The sequence below is a fragment of the Cricetulus griseus genome, chromosome 2 (genome assembly GCF_003668045.3).
Source record: "Cricetulus griseus strain 17A/GY chromosome 2, alternate assembly CriGri-PICRH-1.0, whole genome shotgun sequence".
Classification (NCBI taxonomy): domain Eukaryota; kingdom Metazoa; phylum Chordata; class Mammalia; order Rodentia; family Cricetidae; genus Cricetulus; species Cricetulus griseus.
This window is the reverse complement of record NC_048595.1, coordinates 24189186-24208259: the sequence shown is the minus strand read 5'-3', so window position 1 is coordinate 24208259 and position 19074 is coordinate 24189186. Positions and strand designations below refer to the sequence as shown.

General features: G+C 48.9%; 1 protein-coding gene across 1 annotated transcript in view; it reads right to left on the bottom strand.

Moving 5' to 3' along the window:
• The window catches only part of Znf362 (zinc finger protein 362), a 31342-nt gene extending 30201 nt beyond the window's left edge, over window positions 1-1141 (bottom strand). The window contains exon 1 of the mRNA XM_027399356.2: window positions 891-1141. The gene's annotated coding sequence lies outside the window, so the exon portion shown is untranslated. The remainder of the gene's footprint in view (window positions 1-890) is intronic.
• Between the last annotated feature and the right edge of the window lie 17933 nt (window positions 1142-19074).

Here is a 19074-nt window from a genome sequence, read left to right as displayed (position 1 = left end):
CACACACACAATCCCCACCCCCACTCACGCAGCAAACCGGCAGTTAACTTTTCCCAAAAACCCTGCAAAGGCGGCTAGCTGGGGGAAGAAACAGAGAAATGAGCCCCCATATCCTTTCGCGGCATCTCACAGCCCTCGAGGGAAGAAAAAAAAATCTTTTTAAAAAAAGGCAAGAAAAAAAAAAAGAAAAGAAAACTTTCAGAGTTAACTTTAAATTCCCAGCCCCCTCCCCCCAAATCACCCGGCAGCTTCTCTCCCCCTTATTTTTCCTTTAAAGTGTAATTGTATTGTGTCTCACCTCCCCGAAAGGCTCCCGGCTCTCTCCAAAGAAAAGGAAAAAAGCCAACCCTTCGGGTGCCCCCTCTGCTTCCAGCCGCCTCTCCCACATTCTCAGACAGTTTTATTAAAATCTTCAGACAAAAGAAAAACAAAAATGGCAGCCTGGCTTATTTTTAAAACAGGACAGGGACGCCATATTCTGCAGATCTGCAAAAAAACGGAGAAATCCGGCACTGGCCGCTCCACCGGGCCGGCTGCAAAGTGCGCGAACCGCGCCGTTTGCAATCCGTTTATTTGCATTAAGCCCCATGAATCATTGTTTACCGGAGAATTGCAGCAGGTTTGAATAGCCCGGCTTAGGAAAACACACACGCACACACTCGGAGACTAGCCCCAGACACGCCGCGGGAGACGCTGCCTACCCCGCGCGCGCAGCCGCCGCCGCCGCAGCCGCCCCGGGGCCGGGCCCGAGGCACCGGCGACCCCGGGGCCTCGCAGCGCGGTCGCCCCGCGCTGACAGCGCTGGCACCGTCCCGGCCCCCGCCCCGCAACTCGGCGCAACTTTCCCGCGGGCGGGCCCGCTCCCCCGCGCGCCCCGGGCCCGCACGGACCTGGCAGTGCTGGCAGAGCTCCGGGATGTGGCCGCAGCCCCGAGCCCGGCGGCCCGAGCAGGGCCGGGCTGGGGGCTCCCGGCTCCGGCAGCGGCGCGCGGCTGGGGCTCGGTGCGGAGCGGCGCGCAAACCTTCCGGGTCGCCTGCTGTTCACTTCTGGGTTCTGCAGGCGCCGCGGCGGCGGCGGCGGAGGCCGGGTGTGCAGCCGCGCGGCCCCGGTGCGCTGGGCCCCGCGAGCGAGCCGCGTCCGGCCCCCCGCCTCTCGGCTGCGCAGCCCGCCCGGCCCCGGGGCTCTGGCGAGTGGGCAGCGCCCGGCGCTGGCGACGGCGAGGGGGGGGCCGGCGGGGCGGGGACGCCGCGCGCTCTGGGGGCCCCCGCTCGGCCCCGGGGCCTCGTCTCGCTCTCGCCGCGCCGCCGCCGCCAAGCAAAGTTGCGCGGCGCCCCCTGCCCGCGCCGCGCCGCGCCGGAGGCTGAGCCACAAAGGAACTCCGCGCCCCCCTCCGCCCGCCCGAGCCGCGCGGGGAGGGCACCGGCGCCCGGCCCTAGGACAGCCCCTTCCCCAGCACGGGGGCTCCCGGAGCCCGGGCGGCCGCAGCCATTGTCCCGCCCAGACTTCGCTCCCGGGTGGCGGTGGCCTGGGGACCCGGGACTGGCGAGCTAGGCTGCTCCCAGGGGTGTGTGTGGTGGGGGGTGTCCCTCCCTGGGAAACCGCAGGCTGCTGCAGGCCCCCAGAGTGCCCCCACACACACCTGGTGACAAACGGCCGTGCTCAAAATCCAGACTAAGATTAATGTTATTTATTTTTGAAAAACAAGGACATGGGGGCGGGGTGGTGGTGGTGCAGAAGTTTGCACAGGCCAGGACACTGCTTCCTAACCCTAGGCCTGAGCCTCAGTGGTGGGGCGGCCTGGGGCTGACAGCAATTCTCAAGTCTATCAGAGCTGGCACCGGCTGTCCCCCAGCTCCAGACCTCAGAGCCATCTACGTGACTCCTCCTCCCGCCTCACCCTCCCCAGCCAATCAGTCACCAAGTCCTTTTGATTCGGCCTCGCGGCTGTGTCAACTTCTAAACTTCACTTCTACCTGAAGAGGCGGACATTCCTTACTCCAAACCGGCTTAGCTTTCTGAACACACTCTGCCGTCCACCTGCAGGCCTAGAAGATCGAGGCTGCCTCTGCCCTCAGGAAGCACATCAGGGAAGGATGGACACTTGAGCCATCCTGTCTTCTAGGAAGTAAAAATTTAGAGACACTGCTAGTTGTCTGGGAGCACAGTTCTGAAGACTGGATAAAGTCCCTGTCCTCCTGGAGATTCCAGTCTAGCATACGATGTCACCACACTGAGGCAGCTGGAGGGTGGAACCCACAGAGGTGGTTAGTTCCTTCTCAAGCACACAGTTCTTGGCACAGGGCACAGACACAATACCATGTGACACGAATTAGCTGGGATGATATGGTATTGAGGACACAGAGAAGGCCACTCTCCTCGAGAGATGGGGCCTGTTTTCAGGACAGGGATCTGGGGTGAGCCTGGTGGAGGAGAGAGGAAGAGCTTGTGGCTTCCAGAACAAGGGTGAAAAAATGACTAGCCCGCGGTTGAGAAGGTCTATGAGGAAACACACCAGCAAGTAACCAGAGTGATGAGACAAATCACCCATGCAGAATGGGTGCTCAGAGGGGCGATGGAGGGGGTGGCTCACAGGTGTGGGTTTCACAGTGACTTCCCTCCAAGGAGCACAGTGTGAGAGAGGGAAGAGGAAATGTGATGTAAGAGTGGAAAAGTCTGCCGACTGCCGCCTCAGCCAAGTGATGAAGGCCACCTCAGCAGTCATGCTGACAGTGTGCACACTTGACCTGAGATAAAAGCAACACCTTTCGGGGCTGGAGAGGTGACTCAGTCGTTAAGAGGGCACACTGCTCTTGCGGAGGATCTGAGTTTGGTTTCTACCACCCATGTCAATTAGCTCAAAACTGCCTGTAACTTCAGCTCCAGGGGATCTGATGCCCTCTTCTGGACTCCTCCAGAACCTACACTCATGTGTGCATATAACTCCCCCATACCCATAAACATAATTAAAAATAGTAAACAACACTTTAGGGGCAGGAGAGATGGCTCCCTGGTTAAGAAGACTTGCTGTTTCTGCAGAGGACTAAAGTTCAGATCCCAGCACCCATGTTCAGCAGCTCACCACTGCCTATAACTCCAGTTCCAGGGGATCTGACTCTCCTGGCCTCCCTGGCACTCCTCCATGGGTGCCTGCACACACACACACACACACACACACACACACACACACACACACACACACACACACACACACACACAGGGGGGGGGTTAAAATAGTATGTTACCTCTGTGGTATTCCTTCCTATAAGGAAAAAAAATCAGATACACTCCACTAGCGGTGAAACAAAATATCTAACTTACTTCTCAGACCTGTAAAGATCATTAAAACAAACCAACAAACAAAAAACAAAACAACACCACCAAAAATTGGAAAGTCTGAAACTCACAGCCTGGCAGAGGCTCAAGAGCCATGACATCTAAATGTAATATGATTGCCCTAAGTGAGGTACTGGAGCCAAAAAATCGATATCACAACAAAACTGAGGATCTCTAAATAGACTATAGATTCTAGTTAATTGTATCAATAAAAGTATCCACGAGGGCTGGAGAGATGGCTCAGAGGTTAAGAGCACTGGCTGTTCTTCCAGAGGTCCTGAGTTCAATTCCCAGCATCCATATGGTGGCTCACAACCATCCGTTATGAGATCTGGTGCCCTCTTCTGGTGTGCAGATGTACATGGAAGCAGAATGTTGTAAACATAATAAATAAATAAAATCTTTTAAAAAAAGTATCCACCAATAATTGTGGAAATTGTATCCCATAGTCATAGTGGGGAGAGTGGGGAGAGCCTCTACCATATACTCAAAGTTTGGTAAATATAAAAGTATCCCTCAAAAATAAAGTCTAATGGCTGTGGTGTTGCATGACTTTAATCCCAGTATTCTGGAGTCAGAGATAGGAGGGTTCCTATGAGTTTGAAAGCGCCCTGATCTATATAGCAAGTTCCAGGCCAACCACAGCTACACAGTGAGACCCTGTCTCTAAATAAATAGAAAGCCTAAAAACAAATTCTGAGTGTACTAATTATGGCATTATTGAAAGCTTCAACTCACCGCTGCACTGAGCATTCTAGGAGTCTTCAAAAGTGACTGTTATCACTGACCCTTAGAATAACCTAGAAAAGTCACACCGCATTAGGGCCAAAGATCAAGGATACAGGACACTAAAGGCATTCACTGCTGGGCTGGGGCCTTTGGAGGGGATCTGCCGAGTACAGACAATGTGGCCTGGCTCATCCCTGCCCTGCCCTGCCAGCCTCCTCTCTGGCCATCTAGAATGCCATCTCACCCTTGCCATCCCCATTTGCATATGTGTTCCCTCCACCTGGGACTCACTCACCAGTATTTCCACAACACTCTCCTCACCACCATCGACTCATCCTTCAGATTGCAGTTGAGACATTTAAAAGCTCTGGGGGAGGGGAGCTGGACGGGTTAAGAGGCCCCACAATGGGAGGCTCACAATTTCCTGTAACTCTGGGTCTGCTGTCCTCTTCTGGATTCCTTGGGCACCTGCACTCTCACATGTACAAACCCACATGCAGACACACACACACCTCATACACAAAATTAAAGAGAAAGTAAAATCCATCCAGGACCTTCCAGAATGCTATTAGTGTGGCCTGAATGTATACGGTGTGGCATGGCATACGGGAGCCAAGGATGAGGGTTCTCAGCTCTTTGACACTGGTATTCACACTCCTCCCCCAAAGCCCAGGGAGGTGGTTCCTTGTCCCCCACCACACTGTTCACCCCTCCACCTCTGCTCATGCTCCTCCATCTATCTGGGATCTCAATCCTATTTTCCATTTTGTCTGTCTGATAAACAGCTATTTGTCCAGCCTGTCTTCAAACAGCATCTTCTCTGTGAAGCCACAGTAGATATCCTGCATGGGAAGAAATGCTTCCTCTGGTTCTACAGGACCCCATGGGCCACTAGACACCCCGCTAGCAAACTGCCTGAGGTCCATCAGAATAAACGCTCACAGAACCAAAAGATGAAAGCCGAGGTAGGCAGCAAACCTATGCCCATCCTCTCCCATTCTGGAAGTCTCCTTATTCTCCCTTAGAAAGCCCTCTGTGGCTGGGGTTGCCTCTCCCCCCATTTCTCAAATGTGGAGAGTGCAGCGCCTAACTACATTTTACCTGCTGTGTAGATGTATTTGTTCCTTGAATCTGAGTTTAATTAGAAAAAAAAATTAACAGGATCTCACTGCATAACCCTAGCTAACCTGGAACTCTTTATGTAGATCAGGCTGGCCTCAAACTCACAGAAACCTGCCTGCCTCTGTCTCCTGAGTGCTAGGATTAAAAGCATACACCCTCATACTGGGCCAGAGTAATTTGTTTGAAGAAGGAAACGTGTCTTTCATTTTCAGTAATTCAGCACACATCCATGAAGGGCCTGTTCAGGTGTCTCACTCAGGGACTGAGAGGCAGCAGAGGACAGAGGACAAAGCCTGGTCCACATTCAGATATAACACTGTACTAGCCAGAATGTGTTGCAGTAGCAAAGAACTCCAAATCTCAGGTGTAGAACACAACGGTAGTCTGCTGCTGACTTGTACTACATTCCCACGTAGTACAAGTCAGCAACATTAGTCACCTAGGACCTCAGAACGGCCAGTCACTGACATCTTTGAGCAGTACCCCCTGGCACCTAAGACTGTCTCAATGACCATGTGCATGGGTTTTCTACTGCTCTTGCCTGGAAGTGACTCATACCACTGCTCACCATCCATTGGCCAAGACTAGTCACATGGCCTGCCCAACCACAATGGAGGCTGGGAGATAGAGTTCCCTGTGAGAAAGAGAGGTAGGTGTTTGTGATGCCAGTGAAACTCTCCAAAAGTCTCTTCCCGGACACAGGGTTTAGCTAAGAATTCCTTTACTGATTATATGCAGGGCCCATGAACAATATAGAGGAGCAATCTGACGTGCCTAGGGACAGGATATAAGATCATGGAGAGCTTTCCAAAGGAAAAGGGGTTTCAACTGAAACCAGGAAGACAGCAGCGATGCTAGGAAAGAGAACAGCACGTGGAGGATCAGGACAAGGAGGAGCTTGTCACAGGGAAGAGACCATGGACCTGCCACTGAATGAGGCTACTGTGACGTGATACTGATGACGGATGAATGCTTCATGTGGGCCCAGGGAGGTGGGGGTCTAGGGTTTCAGTTTTAGAGAAATTAAGCATCATGGCAACATAGCATTCAGTAATGAAGTTGTCTATTATGGACCCCTGTCCTCCAAGTATGGCCTGATGTTGCTGGCTCAAAATCACAGAAGCTGTGATCACACACATGTGGCCCTCACAGGATCATGCCTCTTAGCCTCCTCTGATAGAAGGAGTGAGGCAAAGTCACCAGAATCTGAGATAAAGGAGACTACTCCCACCTGACCCCTCCAGGTTACATGTAACCCTGCCTGAGCTGCATCTGGCCTTGGGAGGTGCCCCCTAGAGTTCATAAGAGGTGATAGCTAACTGGAGCCAGCACTCCAATAAAGCATGGGCAAGAAGGGCTTTTCCATGATGTGGCTGTTTGAGGCTCACCTATGGGCCCCTCACCCACATTCTTGTAAGTAAGCCTGATAAACTCATTGGCTTGACAAGCTGGAGTTATTTACGTGGGTTGTTTCTTTAGATGGCTCTTGGGATGAACTCTGGAGTGAACAGACATCTGTTAATATCTCCCTAGGGAAAAAAAAATCACAAAGCATGGTCTCTGGTCCCAGTTCTTTCAAAAGGTTCACATGGCCACTGGGAAGCAAACGGACTGGTATGGGACAAAGTGGGGGACATCGGGGTGTCAAGTGGGCAGACTTTCAAAGTCTTTTTTCATGAAGGATGAATTTGGTTGGACCATGATGGCATTGGCGGAAGTGGGGAGGCTCAGAGTCAGAGCTTGACAGATGTGGAGAAGCAAGAAGCTTCCATGTGGGAGCCCACGTTCTCAAGGGGACTGAGTATTTAGCTCACTACTTAAAAAAAAAAAATCTGTGTGGGGTATGTGTGAGAATGGGTATGGATGCCACAGTGGAGGTGGGAGGTTATCTCCAATATAGATCCCCAGCTTACACCGGCATAAGCCAGGCTACCCAGCCTGTGAGCTTACGGGAATCCTCCTGTCGCCACGACTCATCTTGTAGGAACAGTGGAACCACAGACACCACATTCAAGGCTCTATGTGGGTTACGAGGATTTGAATTCAGGCCCTCACACTTCATGGTGCATTAGTTGGAGTTGTCTAGAGAAACAGAACCTATGGAGTAAATATTGAAAGGGGATTTATTAGATTGGCTTACATGATATGGCTGAATAGTCTGATCATAGCTGTCCCACACTGGAGATCCAGATAGCTCAGTAGTTGCTCAGTCAACAAGATTGGCTGCTTCAACAGTCTCCACCTGACACCCAAGGCCTAGGAGATTCCTGGAGAGGTGCTGACCTTCAGTCCACTTTGGTAGCCTGAAGAAGTCAGTTCTAATGTCAGCAAAGGAAACAGCTTGAACAGAAGCAGGGTAGCTGAAAGTGACACCCACATTTAGGGGGGGGGTCCTTCCTCATCATTCAAGGCAATCAAGACAACCCACACAGACATGCCCACTGGCCAATTCAATGTGGGCCACCCCTCATGGAGAACCTCCTCTCTGTGATTCTAGCTTGTGTTGAGTTGACAATTAAGGCTAACCGTCACATGTGGGGCAGGCACTTTACCCACTGAGCCATCTCCCGCCCCCTCTAGCCCATTATTAAGCTGCCATATCTTCAGAAATTGGGATAAATCACAGTTGTCTGTGAGCTGAACAAGAAAAGATCTACAGCCAGGCGTTGGTGGTGCACACCTTTAATCCCAACACTCTGTGAGTTCAAGACCAGCCTGGTCTACAAGAGCTAGTTCCAGGACAGCCTCCAAAGCCACAGAGAAACCATGTCTCAAAAACAAAACAAAACAAAACAAACTACATTGATTTACATGATGGGCCCCCGAAATCTCATACGTTGGCCCATACTGATCTCTTTGTCTTCCTCCACAATTAGCTCCTTGGCGTCGGTCTCCAGCCAGCCAAACGTGAGCAGAGCGTACTATTTCCTTTGACTGCAAGGCTTTGCATGTGCAGCCCCTCCTCCACTCAGAATGGATGTTGCACCTGACCACACTAGGTCCCAATACTGCTAAACCCACAATCTCTTGACCTAGGGAACCCTTGCTCACCCACCGTACCGTGGCCCATAGCTGCATCCTAAGGGTGGCCTTATACCACCTTCAGGTTGTTCTCATAGCTTCACAGGCCTCTCCTCTTCTTGCACAACTATTCCAGCTATAATTCTGCCTTGGTATCACTAACGGTTAGACCTACCCTCATCACAAGTCCAGTACTTCCGTGCTCATTTATTTCATAAGCATGTGACAGGTATGAAGACTTTGGGGGCTGAAAGAGGCTCAGAATGAAAGAGCTGAAATCTGTGAGCCAATTTGGACGTGGTGGGGTGGGAAGACAGGGAAAAGGGGAGAGACCCTGAGGAGAGAGATGGTCTGGAGTCTGTGGCTCAGTGACCTCTAAGGGAGAGCAGATCTCTTCTCTGCCTTGCTGCCCTTTGCCCTGATGTCCTGCAAGCAGCATCTGTCTCCTAGAATAGTTAACAAAATGAGCCCCACACACTGTGTTCAGATGGCACCAGGTGCCTGGATTGGCACTAGGGAGTGGGGTTAAGAGGCTGAGCTGAGATTAGAGACAAGTGGGGCTGTGCTGGGTACAGCAGGTAGGATCTAGAAGTGATCAGGACTCTGTAAGGTATCTTGCGCACACTACTGGATTTCCACTGAGGCACAGGTAAGAGATTCTAGTTAACTAATATCCAGATCTGGAAGGTTGAGGAGTCAGGGCTCGAACAGGAGGAATGCTCTCACTGATTAGTGATGTCTGTCACCTGCAGCCTGCAGTGACAGCCCAGAAGCCACCAGGAGTCTATAACTCCAGCTCTGTAGTTCAGCTCAGTTCTCACTTGCCCAGAGGTAAAGCCCTAATCTTAGCCATCCTCCTGTCTCCGACAACAGTAGGTCTGAGACTGAGGACTGAGAAGAGGGACAGGGGAGAAGGCAGACCAATGGAGCAGAGCCAGCAACAGGCCAGAGCCTCATTCAGACATGGAAGGACACAGGACACTAGGTCCCAATACTGCTAAACCTCTGAGCTAGTCAAGGCAAGCTATGTTGTGCTTCTAGGCAACTGCTCTACCAAGGGAACTCTGCCTCCAGCCCTGAGATGCTGGTTTTCTAATCTGTAAATGGGTGCAATAATCTCTCCTCAACAGGGCAGTGTGTCCAGATTAGAACACACCACCACATGCCAAGCATTGGCTGTAAGCAAGGCATCTATTAGGCTTTTGGTGGAAGGATCTTATCCAGAGAAGGGGGTACCTAAGCCTGTACCCTGGACATGCCCAGGGTCCCCGATTCCTAAGGAATTGGAGGAACTCCTGGGCATGGGAAGGTTGGATCACCCACAAACCACCTTTGGAAGATGAGGCCCCTGACAGTAACCTTCATAGCCTTTCTCCAGGGACCCTCCCAAAGCTTCGCCAGCTCCCTTTTATTGCTGGCCTGGGGCTGTGAGAGGAGAAGGGCACAAGTGCCATAATGAAAGGGCAGGCAATTACTTTCCCTTCTAATTACCACTCACAGTAATTAAATAATAATGGTCTTTGTCCCTGGAGAACTAAAATCAGTCTGCATGGTAACATCTGGTTCCCTTCTACCAGGAATGGAAAGCCCACAGGGACAGGATAGGGAAACTGAGGCAGAGGAAAATAAGGCCAGTCATGCTAAGTTACACTCAAATCCCCGAGTTAGAGAAAGGCCTTAAAAGAAGATTCAGAGAGGCAGGCGAGTGAGGATCTGTGTTGAAGGTCCCCTGCACAAATGCTTGTGACCTGGGGGAGTCACTCCTCACTCTAGGCCTCAGTTCCCCCACCTGCAGAGTGAGCAGAGGCCAACACCGTGGCTTCACTGTCACATTCACTAGGATGTGAATGGTTTTAGGTTTTATTCTGCCCATACACAATCTTTTGTATCTTCCATGTTGGAAAAGACAGATATCTCTTAGACCAACAAATAAGAGGAATCCAAAAAGGAGGAGAAAGGTGAACAGCGAAGCTGTGACCAAAGTGGGGATCTGATTGTTACAGTTTGGATGTGGGATGGTCCTCCAGGCCCACGGGTGAAGGCTTGGTCCCATTCGGCGTTCTTAGGGAAGGTGGGAACTTGAAGAGTGAGGTCTAGTGCGGGGTCTTCTACGGTTGTGCGTGTGCTCTAGAGGGGGATGTTGAGACCTTAGTCCCACCATCTCTTTTCATATCCTGCCCGTGAAGTGAGAAGGGCTGTCCTGCCGTGTGTTCGGCCATGATGTGGTCCAAAAGCAAAGGGTCCATCAGATCGTGAACTGAACTCTCCAGGACCTTGGTGACTCAGATAAACCTACCCCCCCACACCCCCTCTCTCCCCAAAAACTGCAGTTCAGAGCCACAGCCACCTAAGGGCATCTAACTGCCATTGGCCCGGCCTGAGTCAGGGGACCACCTTCAGTCTAGTTAGCTGCAGCCTGTAAGGCAGCACTTGGAGTACTCTATGGTCACTTCAGGGCTGTAAAAAGGGAAGGGGCCAGGGCCAAAGACAGGAAGCTCTAGAGAGGAAACCAATGTTTTGCCTGTGGCCTGCCCAATGGGGAAGGCAGACAGAAACTTCCAGGAATACAGAAATACTAGAGGCTTACCCAGGAGGAGGAAGAGGAGCTGAGACTTCTAAGGGAGGCTACTCCTCCTAGCTGGGTACCCACTGTAGAGAGAAACACTTTCCAAGTTCCTTGGGGGTGAGGCCCAATGGCACCTTTCATCTTTAGTAATGTCTCTACTGGGGACTAGTGGGTGCCGTGACACCAGTCAGCCCAGCCACCATCACCATCTTTCTGACTTTTCCTTTGGAGCCATCCAAAGCCCAGAAGCAACCATCTGAAACAAGAGATGGAGAGGCAGTCTCCCCCTGCCTGGCCCCAGCTGCCCCAGAGTGCAGCCACGCCACCGCAGGCCTTCTCCTCTGGTTTTGCCTACAGTCAAATTTCCCTTTGGGTGGCTGTGTTTGTGTCTGAGGGCTGTTACAGTTAAGTTACCATAGTGTTAGCTTGAAACAGTGGGGACTTACTCTCTTACATCTGAAGGTCAGAAGTCCAAGTGCAGGTGTCTGCTAGCCCACCTCCAGCCTCTGGCTTTAGAAGACTGTCTTAGCCCTCGCGTGTGCTCAACTCTGAAGTTCCATTTCATCGTCTCATGGCCCTATTCCATCTTTTTACTTAGGGACGCTAGACAGTGGATTATGATCTGAATGCGAAATTTAGAGCCATCGCTTTGTTTTTCTTTCTCATGGTACTAGAGATCCACCCCAGGGCTTTGCATATGCTAGACAAATACTCCACCACCAAGCTGCATACCAACCCAAACGAGTTCATCTTAAGACTCCCTAACTCCTGCCAGAAAGTCGGCCCAGTGGGTAAAAGCATTTACTGGTAGCCTTGTGGTCTGAGTTGGAGCCCCAGGATAGAAGAGGAGAATCAATGCCTGAGAGTTGACCTTTGACCTCACTCAAACATCAAGTACTCATATAGATCATACTAAGAATAAGTAAAAGGTTTTAAAAGATCATTTCATTCCATTTGCAAAGATCCTTTTTCCAAATAAGTTCACTTTTGTTTTTTGTTTTGTTTTGGTTTGGTTTTCTTTTTTTTTTTTTAGTTCTGGGAGGCAGGATGTGAACATATCTTTGGGGAATAACCACAGAACCCACCATAGCCAGCCTGTCCTCCCCCACCCCAACCAAAACAACCCTCTGTGGCTCAGCATCACACACCACTGAGGACAGTCTGTTTAGGGTTTGGGCTGCTTTGTTTTCTTTTGTTTGTGGAAGAGTTAAGCGTTCATGTTAAGGTAATTTCGATTTTATAGAAAAGTTGCAAGCTAGCATAAGAAACCCCGAGTGTCTTTTATCCAGGTTTGGCCTCATTCACTCCAGCTTTCTCTAAACACATATTTTTCACATAAAATATGCATAGGAAAGCATCAGGCCTACTTTCCACTAACTATTTCAGACTGTGTCCCCCTAAGAACAAAGTTCCCAGAAGAAACAAAAATACAATCACAGAAAATGGGAATCAGAGGCAGGCTACAGCCCTGTTGTTTAAACCACAGTCCACATTCAGATGTTGTCAGTCTCTCCAGCAAAGCCCTTTATAACTATTTGTTTTCCTGTTGAGTATATAATCCAAGATGGTGTGTCTGTATTTACTCCTGAGCTCTCTCTCTCTCCCTTTCTTCCCTTCTTTAATCTGAAACAGTTAACGACCCTTTCAGTCCTCCTCGAATTTGACATTTTTCTGTCTTTCTTGAACTTGACATTTTGAATCTTCTCCAGGCGGGTTACTTTATAAATGTCCTTCAGTTTATTTTGTCTGCTGTGTCCTTGTGTTCAGAATTGAAGCGGACTGTACACTTTTTTTTTTTTAGGTATCGAACAAAAGCAGCATTCTTAGTGTCTGTTCTAGGACATTCAATACCAGGTCAGAGAATATGTTAATATATTCTCTCTTCTATATGTCACCAATATTTTCAGAAATAATCATGAAGCTACATGAATGATAATGGCTACAAAAGAAACACAGAGGTGCCAGTAACAATGCCAGGAAGTAAAACATTTCTAACATATACACACACACACACACAAAAATAACAGATTTGTGATGTTTTACAATTTTATGATGTGTGTATGTTTGTGTGTTTGAGTGTGGGCACACTTGAGCCACAGCATGGAGCCTCCGTGTGGAGGTCAGAGGACAGCCTTAGGTATCCACTTTGTGAGAGACAATGCTTCTTGCTATTCACTCATGCATATGCCAGGAGAACCCGCCCATGAGCTCCTGGGGATTTTCCTGTCTCCACTTCCTGTTTCCCATAGGGGTGTGCTGAGTCTATAGATACATGCCACTCCATGCAACTTTACCTGGGCTCTGGGGATCTGAACTCAGGTTCTCATACTTGGATAGCAAATCCAGATTTATCTTTCTTAACTTTGTTGGTATAGTTTTTAAAAGAAAGAAGTAGCTAGGCCAGGATGGCACAGACCTTTAATCCCAGCACTGGGGAGGCAGAGGCAGGTGGATCTCTGTGAGTCCAAGGCCAGCCTGGTCGACAAAATGAGTTCCAGGAGAGCCAGGACAGTTATACAGAGAAATCCTGTCTCAAATAATAGATGGATAGATAGACAGACAGACAGACAGATATCGTAAATGTAGGTCTACTGATCTGAGAGACACAGAATAATCCCACACTTTCTGTTTCTGTGCCTTCACCTCTGTGAATTTCTCATGCTTTCATCAAAATTGATATTGACACTTAGTAAAAACATGGTCACATTTATAAATATATTCATAGTTGATATAAGTATTTTTTATTTAATTTTAATTTTCATGATTCATTTCATATGAATCTAATTGTTTGATGTATAGACAAAAACAAAAAACCCTTAAACATTGTGGTAAGTCTCAAAAACCCTTGGAAAAATCTCCTTTCAAGATAGGTGTGGTGGCTCATGCCTGTGATCCAATACTTGGAAGGCTGAGGCAGGAGGAGGATTGCAGCTAGTTCAAGGACAACCTGGATTACATAGTGAGTTCCAGGTCAACCTAGACATTGTGTGACACTCTGTCTTAAAGCAAAACAAAAACTCCTTTCAAAACATTTCTTCTTGTTGTTGCTGTTATTATTAGTTATAATTACTACTGTGATAGGGACCAATCCAGGGCTCCACTCTGCTCTGCACTGAGCAACACCTCCAGTCCCTTTCCTATTAAATGGGAAAATTGCCATGCTGCTCTTACTTGTTTTTTTTTGTTTTGTTTTGTTTTGTTTTGTTTTTAACTGACACTGATTCAAACATTCCCTGCTAAGCAGTTTCCACTAAAAATAGATTTACTGCCCAGCACTCAGGGGGCTGAGGCAGGAGGATTGTGTTTTGGAGGACAGCCTGGGCTACATAGTGAAATTTAGTCTCAAAAGTAAATAAATAACCCTGTGGTGGCTCACACCTTTAATCCCAGCACTTGGGAGGCAGAGGCAGGGAGAATCCCTGTGAGTTCAAGGCCAGCCTCGTCTACAGAGTGAGGTTCAGGACAGCCAAGGCTATTCTACAGAAAAAAAACCCTGCCTCAGAAAGCCAAAACAATAGATAGATAGATAGATAGATAGATAGATAGATAGATAGATAAACAGGAAGCTCAGCGGCTAAAGCACTTCACTGCAAGCATGAGGACCAGAGTTTGGATCCTTGGCACCCACATAAAAGCCAAGTGGGCATGGTGTCACACCCATGGTGCCAGTACTCAGGAGGAGGTGGACCCCTGGGGCAACCTGGCTAGCAAGACTAGTGAGATCAGTAAATTCTGGGTTCTGTGGGAAATACTGTCTCAGTAAATAAATTACAAACACATCAACCTGATGTCAACCTCTGGCCTCTATAAACACCTACACATGTGCAAACACACACAGAGAGATTCACATATACCACATGCATACCCACAGTAGTTAATTAATTAATTAATTAAATGTACACCACAAATTCATCAGCTATTTCTATTATATTTGGTTAAAAATGACAAAAAAAAAAAACTCCACACATTCAACAAACAGATGGCTCAGTGGTCCTTGCCACCAAGCTTGAAAACTTGAGTTCAATCCCAAGGAGCAACCTGGCAGCAGGACAGAACATACTGCTATAAGTTGTCCTCTGACCTCAAAACTTGGCGTGCCCACACGTTAAAAAAAAAAAAAAAAAAAAAGATTTTTAAAAATCTGTTTTGTTTCTCTTTTGCAACAACATAAAAATGACTGCACACTGGTATTAATTGCCTCCTGGTGTCTAAGAGGATCCAGTTCCTGATGGAGATGGCCGCGCCTATCAGGATTTCCCTTATATTTCTTCTGACAGCCTAGACTAGCACTTCTCTTTCTCTGCAACTCTCTTCTTTGCCAGTTGATTGTTCTTACTGTGTAAATGCTCACTCCCTTCACAGTGCCATCGAGTGCACAGCCAGCGGACTGCTGGATTCAACCTACGAGGAGCGATTTCATCAAAGCTTGCTGTTTTACTGAACTGTGAACGGGGCTGATTGCAGCGGAGCCCGAATATTTTTGTGTCTGATTGACCTCCCCTGAAACTTCCCACTTGAAAAAACAGACAGCTCAGTGGGCAGAAAAAGCCATCTGGACTGGCAGAGCGCAGACTCCGCAAACTCGAAGGGCTCTCGCTACAGATGACACCACACTTCAAACGCGAGGTTAACTTTCCACACACCGTCTCTGCTGCAGCTCAGTTCCGTGCAGAGACATCGTTTTTGTCTGCGGAAGGCTTTTCACTCTTCCAGCTGTATTCTGCAGCGTTTCCCATCAGTGACGCAGGACTGAAAAGAATGAGTGAGCTTCCCCCAAGTGCCCCACAATGTCACCCGTGGGAGAAAAAAAAAAACCTCCGGGTCATACAGCTACTGGAATCTTCAGTTTTCTGGCCATCTTTCTGCTTAGCCTTGCCTGTTTTCCAGTGTCCTCTCTACATGCAGGGATACATAACACAACAGGGGCTGGGGACAGACTGCAGCCAAGTTGGCTTACTCCCGAAGAAGACAACTGAACTTTATCAGAAAGCAGATGAAAAGCACACAGGCACTCTTGCAGAATCAGCATACACCACAGTTGACTATAAATCTGGGACTTCTCATAACCTCATTTTTGTTGTTGTTTTTGTTTGTTTGTTTGTTTGTTTGTTTTCCAGACAGGGTTTCTCTGTCTACCCCCGACTGCTCTGGAACTCACTCTGCAGACCAGGCTGGCTTTAGAGATCCACCTGCCTCTGCCTCCCAAGTGCTGGGATTAAAGGCGTGCCCCACCACCTGGCTTTTTTTTTTTTTTTAAGCAAAAGTCTCACTATGAAAAGAAGCATACACTGGCCTCAACTACTCTTGTATCAGTTTCAGCTGCTGGGACAACAGGGATGCACAAAGATAGCAAGCTAAACTCACACATGCACTTTGAGTACAGCATTTACTAAAGAAGTAATTAAGATTTACCAGCGGTGCTTGGAGTATTGCTCAGAAATACAGCACTTGCCTAGCATGTACTAGGTGTTGGGCTCAGTCCCTACAACCCACACTGCAAAAGGAAAAGGGCAACCAGAACACTTGCTAAAATGTGTGAGGCTGTGAGTGCCCCACACATTTGTGTGCATGTCTGTTAAGAGCAATTGCTTCAATGTTTTCAAGGATGGCTGTTTTATCACCAAATTATCGGCACATTGCCCGTAATCAAAAGCAAGTTAGTTTTAGTCTATTTTGTTTTCTTTCTTTCTTTCTTTCTTTCTTTCTTTCTTTCTTTCTTTTTAAATCTGAGGCCTAAAGAGATGGCTCGGTGGGTAAAAGCTCCTGCTGCATAAGATGAGGACCTAAATTAGAATCCTCAGCACCCACATTAAAGCTGAGCCAGGCCACCCATGGCTGTAACCCCAGGGCTGTGGAGGATGGAGACAGTGGGATTGCTAAAAACCCAACAAGTTCAGTGAGAGACCCTGTCCCAAGGGAATATGGTGGAGAAAGGTAGAGCAGCATACCTGGCATCTTCTGGAAACCTGTGCAAACATTCTCTCTCTCTCTCTCTCTCTCTCTCTCTCTCTCTCTCTCTCTCTCTCTCTCTCACACACACACACACACACACAGTAAACTATTTTCTAAAATCTTAGAGAGCTCCATGGATCCAGTATGGCTGCATGAACATCAGAGGACTCCCAATCGAAGCCTCCCCTTCGGCACAGCCATGAGGTGAGTTTGACCAAGACAGGTCATGTTTCCTTTGGTCCCTTGGCGAGGACTGAGTCTTCTCTAAAGCTACCATGTTCCCCTCTGTAGCAAGTACCACGGGGTGGTCCTCTGAAGCCACTCTGACGTCTTGCTTCATGCCAGGCTGTCACCCACGAGTCCTACTGTCCATTGGAAACTCCGTCTTTCTATATTTAGCAACTGGAATTTCATTGTCAGGGAAAAACATTTCATGCTCCTTGATTGACCAATTAATTGGTTTTGAGACAGAGTCTTGCTGTAGAGCCCAGGTTAACCTCACACTTGTCATCCTGCCCCTCAGCCTTGTAAGTGCTGTGTGCTGCTACACGGGGGATTTCCCCTCCCATTTATTTATTTTTTATATCAGTGTGGGCCTAGAGATCCTTCCTTATCTCTTACAGTAGCTTCTAATTCATTGCTATCAGTGTGTGTGTGTGTGTGTGTGTGTGTGTGTGTGTGTTCAGGTATGTGTGTCCATGTGCATGTGTGGCAGGCAGTCAGAGGACAGCCAGTGTCCTTCCTCAGATGCTGTACATTTTAAAAATTAAGTTTACTTGTTTTTGTTGGGGGGTTGAGCATGCCACAATACACATGTGGAGGTGACTGACCATCAAGCCTTGAGGGTTTGCCGGTCTCTGCCTCTGGGTGCTAGGACTACAAGTGTGTACCACCACACCCAGTCTTCTCTGTGTGTCAGGGTTATGGGGAATTCTGAGTGTCAAACATAGGTCCTCTTGTATTGTGAGGCAAGCACTTTCCTGACTGAGCCATCTCCCTAGCCCTATCTTTATTAATTTTGATTTCAAGTTGTCCTTGATTTGACCAGCGGAAAGCCCTTCGAGTTAGCACCTCTGCCCTTTGACACGTTCCAAACAGTCTTTTGAGCACTTCCCTTACTTTCCAGTAACTGTCTGAACACACTGTGTGCATATGCACCAATACTGTGAGAAAAATGACCTAAAAGACCCCAGAGGAAGTGTGTGAAGTCACTTTGGGAGCCCGTGTGTGTAGGCGCACTGGGGCATGAGAAAGCAAGTGAGAACCTCTCAGTGTACACACCCCCGTCAGAGTGTGGCTCTGCCTCACCCTCTCATATCCCCGTATGTATCTCCTACTGGCAGCGTTTGGTAAGAGTGCTGCAGGCACAAACTGGGAGTGGAGTGTGTGCCGCCCGCCCGGCACACAGTGTTTCTCCCAGAGCTAAGCCATCATGCCTGTGCCACCTCCACCCCACCCCTGCCCTCAAGTGACTCCTGCACTTGGGGAAACCACTTCTATATCTGTCTGTTCGGGCTGTCATTAAATGGCAGGTGTTCCATCGCACAGGTCCCGAGGCTGGAAACCCAGTATCAAGGTGCCACGGGTTTGAATTCTGAGGAGGCCTCTCTGTAGCCTGTGAGGAGAGCCGCTCCACTATTTCCTCATTCCCCTTTTCTCTTTGGGTACGAGAGAGGAGAGAGCGGTGGGTAACGCACTCTCTTCTTTTTTTCCTACTGCAGTTTCCCCTTCCTCCACCCCCCCATCCTCCTACCTCCTCTCTCCCCCAGACCCACTGCTCCTCTGTTAACCTTCAGAAAAGAACAGACATCCCAGAGATATCAACTGAACATGGCATAACAAGATGCTGTCAGACTAGACACGAACCCTCCTTGCAAGGCTGGATGAGGCAACCCAGTAGGAGGATGTGGTGGTTTGAAAACAATGTCCCCCAAAGGGAGTGGCACTATTAGGAGGTGTGGCCTTGTTGGAGTAGGTGTGGTCTGTCACTGTGGAGGCAGGCTTTGAGGTCTCCTATATGCTCAAGCCATGCTCAGTGTCTCAGACCACTTCCTGTTGCCTGCAAGTCAAGATATGGGACATTTGACTTCCTCTCTAGCACCATGTCTGCCTACACGCCACCATGTGGCACCATGAAGATAATGGACTAAACTTCTGAAAATGTGAACCACCCCAATCAAATGTTTTCCTTTGTAAGAGTTGCTGTGGTCATGGTGTCTCATCACAGAAGTAAAGGGTCCCAAACACAGGCAAAAGAGTCAGAGGCACCCCCACTCAAATTAGTCTTGTGGAATTCAGACCCCATCCTTGTGACCTAATTTAGCTGTAATTGCCTGGGTTTAGGGCTTCAA